Genomic DNA, 14,207 nt, shown 5'->3' with positions numbered 1-14,207 from the left:
AGCATGGAACAATCAAAAATTGTAGACACATTGGAGACGTATCAATAATGGATGGGCATGGCATCTTGACATATATGATGAGTAAACTAAGTAGATGGCGGTGCAACAAAGTAGAAGAAATGCAAGACAACATATGCAAGATACACGCAATCAATAAAACCTTGCCAAATTAGAACAGTCACCTTGATGGGTGAATAGGACAGGCCATCTGCCTTTGACTCCTCGAGGTTAGAATAGTCATTAGGATCATATTCTGAACAAGAATCTACAGGTGGGGAGTGTATGAGTCTCATTGCATCCAGAATGGCACTCAATGCCTTGGTGCCAATTTTGTAAGTCGTTGCAGTGTTCCACAATATTCTTCTGATGCGCGGATTCTGATATTCACTGTAATTACATATAATATCTGAGAACCATGAAAACATAAATAGTAGTGAGATTATCTTTGTAATGCAGAGGATATTCTAATATAGGGGCACCCCTGTAAACCCTTGTGTGCTATCACTAGATTCTGATGAGAGAGCTCATGTGTGCTGTAATATGGTGCGTGCATTAATACAATCTGGCACAAGTACAAAAAAAATAGGTTCCAGAACTAAGGATAGTTGGCAGATGATAGGTTCATAAATATACTATATAGAGAGTTTATTGCCAAACCATGATAACAAGAGCGCACAGCAACTAGGTAGATCATAGTGTACATAAAAGGGGTACACCATAACCATGATATATAAATCGGGAAAGTGGAACTGGCTGGAAAATACGGTGTTGAATTGCCGCTACTAATTGAAAGCCTATCGATCACGTACATGCCAGCTCTATTAGCTGTTGACTGCAGATGTCCCTGCGCCCCTTCCGGACAAGGAACATACTGTACGTACTAAGTACAGAATAACAAAAGAGGAACATGTTAAAGAAACAAAAGAGGAAGCATATTCTTGAGGTTCCGCTTCATTGCATACAATGTTAGTTGCCCACTCATGATGAATCACAGCGCCCAAAGAAATGCAATTCCATGCTGTCTCTATATATGTGGCCACATGCATTTGGAAAATCAAGTGGGAGCATTACCTGACCAATTAAATGTGTGTCTGTTAACTAATATCAGTATCATATCACAATTCGTATTTGAAGAAGTAAGCTTTGGACTTATGATTGGGGTGTTGTTTAGCTTCAAGAGTGGACTGCTGCTAGTGCTGACACATAGCAGCTACACAGATCATAGTGTAGATATAACGGGAAAACCGTAAGCATCAGAAGTAAAATCAGCAAAGTGGAACTTGCTGGAATATATGTGCTAGTATTGCCGGTACGGCTAGAAAGGCTTCGGATACCAGCTCTCTTCAACTGAAGGTGCGGTACTATTAATATCAGTGTAACTCTCAAAGGCGACACAACTCCCCGCATTTCCTTGCTAATCTTATAGGATACAAGTGGGCATGCCACTACAAATCCTATTCCTATGTTTACAAAATCCTACGAATCAAAGAGGCCCGAAGAGTTCAAAGTGTCCATCACAACCGACCGTATAGACCTCTACACTGCAAATGTCCCTGCTCATCTTCACTACAAGGAACATACTGTACTACTATCATACTCCCTCCGTTCCAAAATTTAAGTATTTGTAGAGATTTCCACTATGGATCACATACAGATGTATACAAATACATTTTAGAGTATAGATTCACTCATTTTGCTCAATATGTAGTCCATGGTGGAATCTATACAAAGACTTGTATTTAGGAACGGAGAGAATACTTATTAAAGAAGAACGGAAGAGGAACATGCTAAAGAAGAGCAAGCAGATTTTGGATAATAAAATGTTCATTGCGCAGTGCCCACACATGATGAACCAGAGCGCGTTAAGAATGCAACTCCCTGCTGTCTCTCTATATGTGGTGCACGTGCTTTTCGAAAGTAAAGTAGGAACATTAGCTGACCAATTAAACATTATCTGTTTTAGTAATATCAGCATCATATCAGATTCGTATTTGAGCAACAAGTTTGGAATTATGAGTGGCACGTTGTTTAGCTTGATGGATCGAGGAGCAGTGCTAAGTAGGTACGATGATGGTACTGAATATAAAGGCATGTCTGCATGCAAGTCGCGTGACTTTTGTCATTTGGGTCAGTCGACCATTTCAGGCGGTTGGATGAAGATCCTACGTCTCCTAACCCTTCTTCTTCCTCGTCTCTGATTCTTCCCGTACAGAACACTGCATGGGCCGCCGGCCGAACCACCGGCCCCCACCGCCTGTGTTCCTCTGCCACCCCCACCCCCACCCCACCCTCGCCCCCACCTGCGTCGAGTTTTCTTTGTTCGGCGAGGCCCCACCACTACCCCCCACAACCACCATCCCCACCTGAGCCCCTTCCTTCGCACCGGCGAGCTCTCAAAAATCGACTGACCCAATTTTGAAATTTAGTCTACTGTCATTTAACTAGTGTGGAATATAAAAGGGAAAACCATAAGCATTGTGAGTATAGTGTTGAGCGTGCCATGGCGGATCTGAAGGTGCAAACCGGACAAAGGCAACTTCGCAACCAATGTTTGCTTTCAACTAGCAAGTAAGTGATGGACAAGAAATCAGAGTAAAGCAGTGGCGATCTATTTTCTTGCTGTGATAAATAAGTTAGCAGATACGAAAGAGTATCGCCTCTGGTGCGGCACCGTGTATGCATCTGCTGAGAATTTGACGGTGCTGCGGTAGCGATGGCTGTCGGTAGCGTGGAAGCAGATCTAGGAGGGTAGACGGTGGCGGTGGGGCTCGGTGAACGAGATGGTCGTAGGAGCGGTGCCGGCAAGGTGGATGACGGCGGGGATGAAGCGAGAGGACGGGATGCAAGGATCCCGGTCCGAAGCCGTGGATGAGAGAGGTCGATCTCTTGTAATGGCCGACGGCGTCGGGGTATCAGCTCCGGCATGGTGGAGGAGGACGGCGGTGGATGGGGTGGCGAACAGAGGAGGCTGGGGTGGAGAGGGTGTTTTGGCGCCCAGGGAGTACAAATGGGGAAATGGAGGGAGCAAGGAAGGGAGGAACCATGTCTTCAGGGCGCGCTTGTCTCAAATGCGAGGAAATTTACAAACTTAGCCCCCGTTTAAAATTTCCTACATCACAGCAATATTAGTCGGTTGGGGATAGGACGGTAATCTCGCATACACCGAATATTTGCCGATAAGAGTTTGTTTATGGCGCCCACCATGTATCAATCGGGGAGGGAGTCGATTTTGGCCGAGGAGACACTGTGTTTTGGTGCCCACTGTGTATGAATCCAGGTGAGAGGTGGTTATGTCATGTTTAAGTGAAATTACAAACCTACCCCTATCGAAACCTATAGAAATCGAGCCGATAGGCTTGGCGTGTCAGGGATAGGCAGTAATTTCCATCCCGTGGATTTTGGTTTTGGGCGGTTACTATGACTTTCCCCGCTTTGTTCAAATTTTTGTAGAGCAAGAGTGCATGTTTATCATGCCAACTCAATTCGAATCCAGTTTGTATTCTATTTTTGTTCGGGCAGGATCCATTTGCGATTGGAATAAAATTCTATATACATCATTTTTATATATATTTTCAAAAGCACAACAAAGAATTATGCTCCTTTATATGTATATAGTATGATTTTTTTGCGGGGTATATATAATATGATTTACAAATACAATGATCTCAAAATCATAAGGTTGAATTCAAAAAAATTAAACCAAATTATGTTTTACTAAAATGTACTCCCTCCATTCCTAAATATAAGTCTTTGTAGAAATTCCACTAGGTGGACTACAGACGAAACAAAATGAATGAATCTACACTTAAAATGCATCTATATACATCCGTATGTGGTTCATAGAATCTCTGCAAACACTTATATTTAGGAATGGAGGAAGTATGGATCAGTAATATCTACACACAGAGTATTAAATAACATAGATGTGCGTGAATTCATATGAGTATGCATGTTTGATAGATCAATTTTGGTTCGAGTATGAATTACATGTATCATCATCTCGAATTCAAATATTTGAATCCCTTTTATGCTGACTCCTTTCACGCACATCTCTCTCGCATGCTCCTTAATGTAGCTATCATTCTCTTTTCTCCAGCTCACCCACACGCTCACTTCATGTTTCTCCTATCTTCGCAAACATGGTCTCTCGACGTCTCCCTTGAGAAGTGTCACACTCTCCCTATCATTATACATTGCACGGTTTTCATTATCTCTCACGTCTCTACCGTTCTCTGGTATCACTGGGTACCTAAGCTTTGTTTTTCACCGCCACACACACAGTCTCACTCATCTTTCACTTTGTCTTTCTCTCTATGGGGTTCTCTCACACACCCTATATGTCTCGAGACATGACTCATACAACTAAAATTACTCTCTCCTGCAGACACAACATTTGTTGCGGTCTCCTTTCCGTCTCCATCCCAGTTATAAAACTGACATTATTCATTTGTTTACCGATCAGACAAACTCCCCCCCCCCCGCTCTCTCTCTCACACACACACAGCTCCTGCTTCCACTCCCCTTCCCGACTATCGTCTCTCTCTCACACCCACAAAAATCTCACTTTCGCACCCCCGACTCGTATTTCTCTCACATCATTGATCGACTAGCCTCCAGGTATAGGTTTATACACCCGCACACTCGTACTTCCACTATCGCGTACATGTCTCTCTCGCGCTCCTTGTATCTATGTAGATTTTTCGTCCCTTCTTGAGACACGCCCTCTCGATCGTGCACACACACACTATCGCCTCATTTTAAGCTGGTACCTTTTGCACACACACTCTTTGTGTCTTTGTCACACATGCACTCCGTCCTCCTCCTCTCTCCCTCTCTCTCTCACACACAACACACACACACATGGGCTTTTTGCAACAACTAGCAAGATGCCCATGCGTTGCACGGAACATCAAGATGCATTTGTATGAGTAGTTTATCTTGTGGGAGAAAAGGATCAACGAGGGAAGGTCTTATTTGCAAATGTGGAGAGGGGTGTGGGTATCTTTTTGCAAAATTGCCATAGTTTCCTTCCTATCCGTCAGATATAAATCGGATGGCCTATATTGCAGGATGGCAGGCACACCATCATCACCAACTCTGTTTTTATCTCTACTCTTATAAAAAGCATAGTCGGTGATGATGGTGTGCCTGCCATCCTGCAATATAGGCCATCCGATCTATATCTAACGGATAGGAAGGAAACTATGGCAATTTACCCGCACTCCTCTCCACATTTGCAGATAAGGCCTTCCCTCGTTCATCATTTTCTCCCACAAGATCTTGATGTTCCGTGCAACGCATGGGCATCTTGCTAGTAAGAATAGAAATTAGAGATGTACCACTTCTCGAATCTTTAAACCAACAACATTCCTCCCTTATCTCATCAAAACCGCCAAAGGAATATATTTTGAGTGAAACATAAGATATTTTTAGTGATACACATATTTCAAAACTAGACTCTTTTTTCTATCAAATCGGTGAATATGTATTAATCTACTTTGATCGTGTGGCAACGCATTGGCACTTTGATAGTAGTTATTACTACTGTATAATTTTTTAGGCACCAGACAAACGGTGGAGTACATATACGAAGAGAAGAGGCGCATGCACGCGGTCGGTCTCTTGCTGTCTCGCACACATGCGAGTTACGTAAAGGCACCGTTAACAAATAAACCCTAAAACCCTAGGTGCACGATTGCTGCATGCGCGGGTACCGGGTACGTGGTGGAGCGTACCTTTTTAGGAATAGTCAGCTCACGTGATAATTTGATTCGTAGGAGTTGATGGTTGGGACCACATGTGAACGACCTGGAGGCGGTGGCTCGCCAGTTGCCACAGATCGAGTAGCCACGTTTAAAATATCATTTTTTAGCGGGGTAAGAGTTCCGATTTTCAAGGGCGCGTTATAAGTACTTAAGTAGCTTTTAGAACAATTGGTATGGAGCGAAAATGGAATTCATAACTACTACTACCTCCTTGGCGTATGGTTGTATGGGTTTATGTTGCGAGATGTTGAACCTGGTAGTTCTAGGGCAAATACTATGGTTTAGATGTTGGTTTTCAGTAATGAAAATCGGAAGGGGGAAACCCTTCTTTGATAAAAAAACTACTACCTCCGTCCTGGTTTACTAGTCCCCATCGTATTTTGGGTCAAAGTTTGTCCACGAATTTTACTTGTAAAATGTGAATGGAAAACGAGATTTTGTTATACCCAAACAAAAAAGGACTGGAGGGAGTGATTGCTCTGACACGGACGCGACCTCTCATAGCGCAGGCATTGAACCGGCGCGCCGGCCAAGAGGGCCCCACTCGCTGCAGGCCCGGCTGAACACGCCTCCTCGCCGCATGCAACCGGCTTCAGACTGCCCCGCCTGCCTCCATTGAATCCGCGCGTGTGCCGGCAACACGTCCTTCCGCGAGCCGGCCGGCATTTTAGAACACAAAAAATGATCAAAATATAATTAATTACGCATGGTCTTGACTTGTTGTGCTCGCACTGGTAGCAGGAACTAGAGGTTTTTCTTTATTTATAACTCTCCTCACATTTTTTTGGCTTTGAAGTGAATCATGGTTGTGGACATTATCTATGAATGTGCAGATATCTGTGAACATGAGTTTGATGTGGAAGTTGAACTTGGAATGTTGGGCTTGCGCGTGAACTATACCATGTCCAATGCTTCGTCTGTTATTGTTTGGAAAGTAATTGCTGTTATTACATGACCCTAAAAAATTATTTTGTGCCACATCAGTAGATGCACGGACATCACAACAGGCATGCTGACTGGATAAACATTTGAACCTAGCTATTATGAAGGAAAATTTGTATTGACAACAGTTTTAGATAGCAGGAGACGCCTAGCCTGCTCTGCCTCTGCTAGCTTCTTTCTGGCTTCTTCCATCTCTTCTTTGGCTTGGGTGAAGAGAGCATCTGATTGCTCTTTTCGCTTCTTCAGGAACTCAGCTACATTCTCAAGGGCTGCTGCACGCTTTCTTTCAGCCTTTACTAGAGCCACGAGGACACGAACAGTTGACGACTCCACCTGGCTTGTGTGTAATCCAGCATCATCTGGGAATTTGCACCTTGTGTCTAATCCAGCATCATTAGGGAACTGGCACCTTGTGTGTAATCCAGCCTCATTTTGGAAACATGATCTCGAGGTTGACCATACTTCCCTCCTCGCAGGAACTGCATCCTGACATGAAGTTACTTCTTTTTTAGATCAATACTCAGAGCAACCCAGATCCATTTAGTAGAAGCCAGATAAACAGGACTCGGAGAAGTGAATTCAAAAGGAAAAATATAAAAACAGACTACAAGGTGAGAACACCCACTTCCTACATCAAGCTAAAACGAAAGCACTAGGACGATTAAGACTCTTCTTATTACACATGAAGAACACGAGGCTAAGAGAAACAGAAACTACAACATATACACATCGAAGAACACGAGGCTAAACGAAAGTAATTGAAAGGGTGTTACTTACCAAAGCTCGTTTTACAGGTTCGGTGCAGCTCCTCTTTAACTTGCCACGCTCCTTGAAGATGTCCCCAATATCCCGTGTTTGGTCTTCATTGCTCCTCTGCATGTTCGCACTCGTGGTTTTAAAATCTCAACATGGCAAGAAAAATATACTAGTAACACTCACGCATCTTGTGGGCAACATTAAAGCACTCGTCTGCCATGTTAGAGCATCTCCAACAGAAGCGCAACGCGCGGCGCTTTAAAAAAGCATTTACAGTGCTGAGATCGAGAAGTAGAGATAGAGAGTAGAGACTAGAGAGTAGAGACATAGATAGTTCTCAGCATAGATATAGCATAGATAGATAAAAAATAGATAGTTCAACTACTCCTCGTTGTCCGACTCCTCCTCGGTGATGTCCTCCTCCGACGTCTCAATGTAGGCGTGAAGATACCGATCGTTGTCGGATTCCCAGGGCGACGCTGCTCCTAGCTTCATGTTGAATTGAGCGTCAGCTCTTCGCGTACGCTTGTCCTCGCGATAGGCGGCTCGCTCCGCCCTCCTCTTCCCCCTCTCCGCCCTCCTTTGCGCGTAGAACTCGCGCTCGTTGATGATGTCCTGCGGGAAGCGTTGGCGCCACAGTGCCATGGCTTCCTCGTCTACCTCGGCGATGCCAAGACGGTGCTCCCGTCTCCGGTTGTCGCGACGATCCTCGTTGGTGATAAGCCGCGGCAGAGGCGTGAGCTCCTGCGCCCGCTCTCGCGTCGGCACGGTGGGGAAGTTCAATGTTCTATGAGGCCACTGGAGGCGCCACGCCGCCACGTCGTACGCGTGGGCGGCCTCGTTGGCGGTGTCGAAATTGCCGAGGCCGAGGCGCATCCCGCGGAACCGGATCTCGGCAAAGAAGCCGCCGGAGGGGCGCGCGGGGACGCCGCGGTATCCCCAAGTTTCCCGGTGATGCGGCAGCATGGTGGCGCGGCAGTGGCGAGGCGAGAAAGAGCGGGGAGAGAGCGGTGGCGAGGCGCAGAGCGGGGAGAGAGCGGTGGCGAGGCACAAAGCGGGGAGAGAGCGGTGGCAAGGCATAGAGCGGTGGGAGGGCGTTGGATTTTATAAAGAGCGCCGGACGCCGTGCGCCAAAACTAGCGCGCTCCCGACCGCTTTTCCCCCGCGCGCGCAATCCTTTCCCGACGTCCCTGCTATCTCTACTCTCTTCTCTACTGTTATATTTATTTTATATTTAAAATTTATCTCTACTCTCTTCGCTACTGTTATATTTATTTTATATTTAATATTTATCTCTACTACTCTACTCTCTACTTTTTTTCTACTTTCTTTTCTTTTCTCTACTCTTATAAAAAACCGAGTTGGTCATGATGGTGTGCCTGCCATCCTGCAATATAGACCCTCCGATCTATATCTGGCGGATAGAAAGAAAACTATGACAATTTTGCAAAGAGATACCCGCACCCCTCTCCAGATTTGCAGATAAGGCCTTCCCTCGTTCATACTTTTCTCCTACAAGATAAACTACTCATACAAATGCCTCTTGATGTTCCGTGCAACGCATGGGCATCTTGCTAGTTCTAAAAAACTTTCCATCATTTGCCACACTACTGGTTGCAGATGAAGAACCTACCCAAGAACATCGCGATACAGGAGCGACGCACAATTACAAGCTGATATTTTGTTGGACAATGGAGGCTATAACCAATTACTTTTACGGGAACAATAGCAACCAGGAAATATGAAGGGTAGGTATGAACAAAATTGGAATTGCACATGTACTGCTAAGTGATTCAATACACACATTACCAGTCGAGGAGGAGAACAATGGTCGCGGCGGCCTCTGTGCATCATGGTCTGCAACGGGAGTCAGTTCATTGTCCATGACGGTGGTGCTTCTGCGCTTGGCGTCGGCTTCCGGGAAGCAGATCCGAGACCGTGGAAGACGGTGCCGGGGAAGAGGCTCCGTGTACGACGACGACGGTGGACCGGCTCCAGTGCGGCGTACGAGGTCGTCGATGAGGCAGATGCGCTGCGGTGGACGAGTGCGCCGATGGAGAAGGGGAGGAGCACGAAGGCTGCGGTGCCGTGGAGAAGTCTATTTTGGTGTGGGGATAGAAAATGGGGAGTATTCAGGTGTACTACTCTGGGTGCCGGGGTGGGGTTGGCTGGGTAGGGTGAACCTGAAGTTACGAAAAAAGGCCCCTACCAAGCGTAATCCGTAGACCTGTTCCGAAGGTTATGATGGTAACTTCGCACTGCTCGAATCAGGGTCGCGGGAGATTTTCCCGCCGACCTCAAAATTTTGTGACACTGAACTCCCCGTGTGGCGTGTTGGGTGATTGGGCTAAGCAACTAGCGAGTAGTACTAGTAACTACTAGTACTCCCTCCGATTTTATTAACTCTGCATATTAGGTTTGACCGAAGTCAAACTTCCTAAAGTTTGACCAAGTTTATAGAAAAATATAAACATTTACCATAACAAATATGTATGATGTGAAAGTACATTCAATAATGAATCTAATGGTATTTATTTGTTATTGTATATGTTAATATTTTTGTTATAAACTTTCTGAGAGTTTACAAAACTTGACTTTGACCAATGCTAATACGCGGACTTAAATAAAAACAGAGGGAGTACACATTTGTTTTCTTAGTTTGTAGTGAATTAATCATTCGTTCTAATTGTGAAATAAATATATTAGGCTGCTGACTTCGAATGTAATGGTCTATACAATTCAATAGTTACAATCATTGTTGAATTCCAAGATGTATACGAGGTCTATAGTACTTCACAATATGCTCAAACTCACATAATCCCAACCAAATGAGAATCTAAATGCATTTCATAGTTATTACTTTGTAGGATGCAACAAAACCAACCATAACTCTACATCATCCATTATAAAAGCAACATTTTGAACACATCCCAATGTGTGAATGAAACGTGTAGAGAGAGCTTGCGAAGATGGAGCAGATAGGGCGGTAAAGATTGTGTGTATGTGGACAAGACAGTAGGAGACAAACCTAACAAGAGAGAGAGAGAGAGAGAGAGAGAGAGAGAGAGAAGAGAGAGGAAGAAGTTAGGTCTGTGAGATAGATGGAGACATGTAATATACGTGAGATGTGTGTGCATCCGGATTCTGTAGACGTGGAAGGAGAAGAGACAACAGGTTTGATGAGAGAACTGGAAAAACATGGACGAGAGGGGAAGGATCTCGTGGGTTGAGGGATTGATAATTTTGTGCGGGAGAGAGAGGGATTGGTAATTTTGTGCGGGAGAGAGAGGGGGGGAGGAGTCAGTCAGCCGTCGTCACATCATCCTGCTTCCAAATGGCCCCGCATTCTCTAGTGCAGTGTGGTCGCCGTCTTCGATCTCCTCGATGCCCTCTTTGAAGGTTGAGGTGTTGTGCATGCTGGGGTGCAGAGAAGCACAAGCGAGAGTGGTCGCCATATAGCCTTGGATGGGGATGAATTGTGTGCTCGGGGAGGGGAGTGTGTGTGTGTGTGTGTGTGTGTGTGTGTGTGTGTGTGTGTCAGGTATTGAGAGAAATCAAACCTATGGAGAGAAATGTGTGTGTATGTGACGGAAAGCTACATGCTAAATAGGGTTTTCACGAAGAGATTGTGCGTGCGAGATAGAGAGCGATGTGCGGGCCTTGAGGTGGGCAGGGGCCGGGTGAGGGTGTCAAAATGTGTGCGTTGATGCGTGTGTTACATGCGATCGTGCGAGGGACGGACGAATCGAGAGAGATGGTTGTTGTGTTACGGATGCTCCTTTCTCTCACTGACACACATACACACACACACAAGTACAAATAGAAGACCGTTCTCTCATGTATACACAACGTATCGGCGTCTGTCTATGTCCCACTCATGCATGATCATTTGCACATTCACACCTCTCTATGTCTCTATCACACGCACACCATCTCCACATCGCCCTTCCGCCACAACACACATATGGACACATACACACGTTCTCTCTCAGTCACACACACAAAATCAGTATTAAAAAAACTAGGGCGCACCTAAAACGTCCAAATCCAAATAAACACAAACTGGAGCTAAATTCAAATACATGGAAATATTGTAGCGTCAAGAACTTTTCCAGGAAAAAAAGTTGAGTAATATTCGGGGATTGTTTTCACACACACAAAAAGGTTCGGTGGGTGTCCTTCGAGCGCGACACGGTGACACACCGTTCGATCGACCGCGTGGCCGCAGTTCACGCGCTTGCACAGGATTCCGTATCGTGGCTGTGGTAACTAATATAAGCGTTGCCTCAGTCTAATGTTTACGTGTACTAGTACGGTTTTATTTTAAGTTTGACCAACCCTATATAAAACTAAACTAAGCTCCCATACGCGCACTCATCAATATGCCGCCACCGCCGTTGCGCATGCCGGCGCCCGCCTGCTCCGGCCAACCATTTCTCGCCCATCACTGCCGTGTCGCCGCCATCCCTGTACCATTAAGCCGAAGGCTCGCCCGCTCACTTCGTCTGCAGTCCCTCCTCGTGATGCCGCCGCGCTGCCAAGCACACGAGCAGCTGGTGGAGCCGCGTCTATGCACGCAGCGTACGAAGAGGAGGACGAGCGCGTGCTCCAGCACGCCAGCGAGGAGGAACTAGCGTTTCATTGTCGTCTCCGCCCGCACGGAGGAGGCGCGCATGGTAGCTGTCGCGGCGGAAGTTGGTCGCGCCCGCGCCGAGCCCGCAAACCAGGTGCGGACACGGAATCTACCTTTGAGACCTTGAATGCCACATGGATCCTGCAATCTGAAGGAGCAATTTGGGTCAGTCGACTCTTGTGAGCCGTTGGATGCAACATGGATGGCTAGAAGGGTTTCTTCAACCTCCAAAATTGATGCACTGTTCATCTTCTCAGCCCGCCACATGCCTAACCGCATGCCGCCGCCGCCTCGCCCTCCCCTGAACCGCCTGCCACCGCCACGCTCCCCCCACCCCCGCCATCCGTTTAACCCCGGGCATGATCCATTTTTTCCGGCGAACTGCATTCCACACCCAACACTCATAAGATAGATCATGGGCACCCTGCCACCCTAATATAGATACCGGGGTAGCTTCTCTGCCGTCTTCTTCCTTCGCTCCGTCGAACTTCTTTCACAAACCAACTGACCCAAATTATACTACTAGTACGAACGTATTAAGTACAGTAGGAACACGAAGATACGAGCAATAGTGCAAACTGCAAGAAGAACAGTAGTAAGACATAGTACTAGTACTACTGTACATACTAAAGAGTTCAAATAACGAGAAAGAACATAAACATAGTTATGCTGGGGGCTCAGCACAACACACCCCTGAAATAAAACTAAGCAACTAGTCCGTTTGACACTATAGTAGAACCAGCATGAGCGACGGCACTGCCACCTTACTCGGAGTCCGAGTCCACGTCCTCGACTTCATCCTCGTCCCTCTTCCTCTTTCTCTTCCTCTTCGCCGCCGCTTCTTTGCTTGAACAGGACACTGGGCTCTGCTTCTTCATCCAACCCTTGTAGATATTTAAACAAAGGTAGGCATCCATTGCTGCGTACACGATGTGATCTTCATCTATTGTCTTCGACTCCCATGCATGATGAAACTCATGGTGAGGTTTCTTCAGTTTAGCGTATGAAGGATCAATCATGGCTGCTTCCAGGGTCAACATTGAAGGCTAAGAGGAGGACACCAGGCTTGCCTTCTGGAGATCGAAGGGCTGGCCTACAACGAGGCCTATCCGACCCAGGACATCCTTGTCGTTCCTAAAGTCTACACTAACGAATTTCACTCTTTCGTCCTTGAGGAAGTTCTTAAAATCCTGGCACTCAACATCGGCATGGCATATGTGGTAGACCAAGCACACGTTATCTACGCAAACCTGGATCACGGCGCGCTTCTTCTTCTATGCCTCCTTTATAATCTTCTTGCTTTCCAGGACTGTGGTGTACTCAACATCTAGCCCAGCGACCCACTCATCCTTTGAGTTTTCGAACATGCTTCTGAAGCGAGCAAGGCATCCTTTCACCGTTGCGGATCCACGGGTGTAGATGACGATGAACTCATCGCCGGGGATGGCTCTAACCTGGTACTCAGCGGCGACCATGCAGATTTCGGAGGCCATGGATTTTGGAGGAGGGTTAGGAGAAGTTGAACTAGTGTAATGTGAAAGGACAGGACGACTGGGAGCGAACTATTGTAAGGTAGAAGACGGGGACGAGTAGGGCGTGCGAACGGCGTGGGGTTGTTGGCTTTCCCGATGGATAAACGACTGGAAGCCCCCAAAGAGTTCTCGAGTACTATGCGGGATCCACTAGATGTCATGTCTACTAGACTCATATCGTAGGCCTGACGGTATAGCTTCTGCCTCTTCGCACGCCATGCCGGCGCGTGGATGTAACTTCACTTAATTCCCTCAACTGTCGCGCCTCCCACGACCTTCGCCTCCCTCCCACTGTCGTGCCCTTAAGACTTCGATCGGCTATAAATGAGCAATTTTTTTGCCTACTACACATGCATGATAGTCACTCTGGTCTTTTTTACTTCTGTCAACCGTTTGCAAAGTTTTTGACCAAATTTATACTAAAAATATCAATATCTACAATACTGATTATAATGAGTATAAAAACTACGTTTTATAATGAGTATAAAAATATTGATTTGACATTGTGAATGTTGATGTACATTTTTCTATAAGTTTGGTCAAAGTAGAGGTACATTGACTTCAGACAAAACTTAAATG

Source organism: Triticum aestivum, chromosome 6D (genome assembly GCF_018294505.1).
Source record: "Triticum aestivum cultivar Chinese Spring chromosome 6D, IWGSC CS RefSeq v2.1, whole genome shotgun sequence".
Lineage (NCBI taxonomy): Eukaryota > Viridiplantae > Streptophyta > Magnoliopsida > Poales > Poaceae > Triticum > Triticum aestivum.
The sequence above is the reverse complement of the archived record's forward strand: the minus strand, read 5'-3'. Positions refer to the sequence as shown.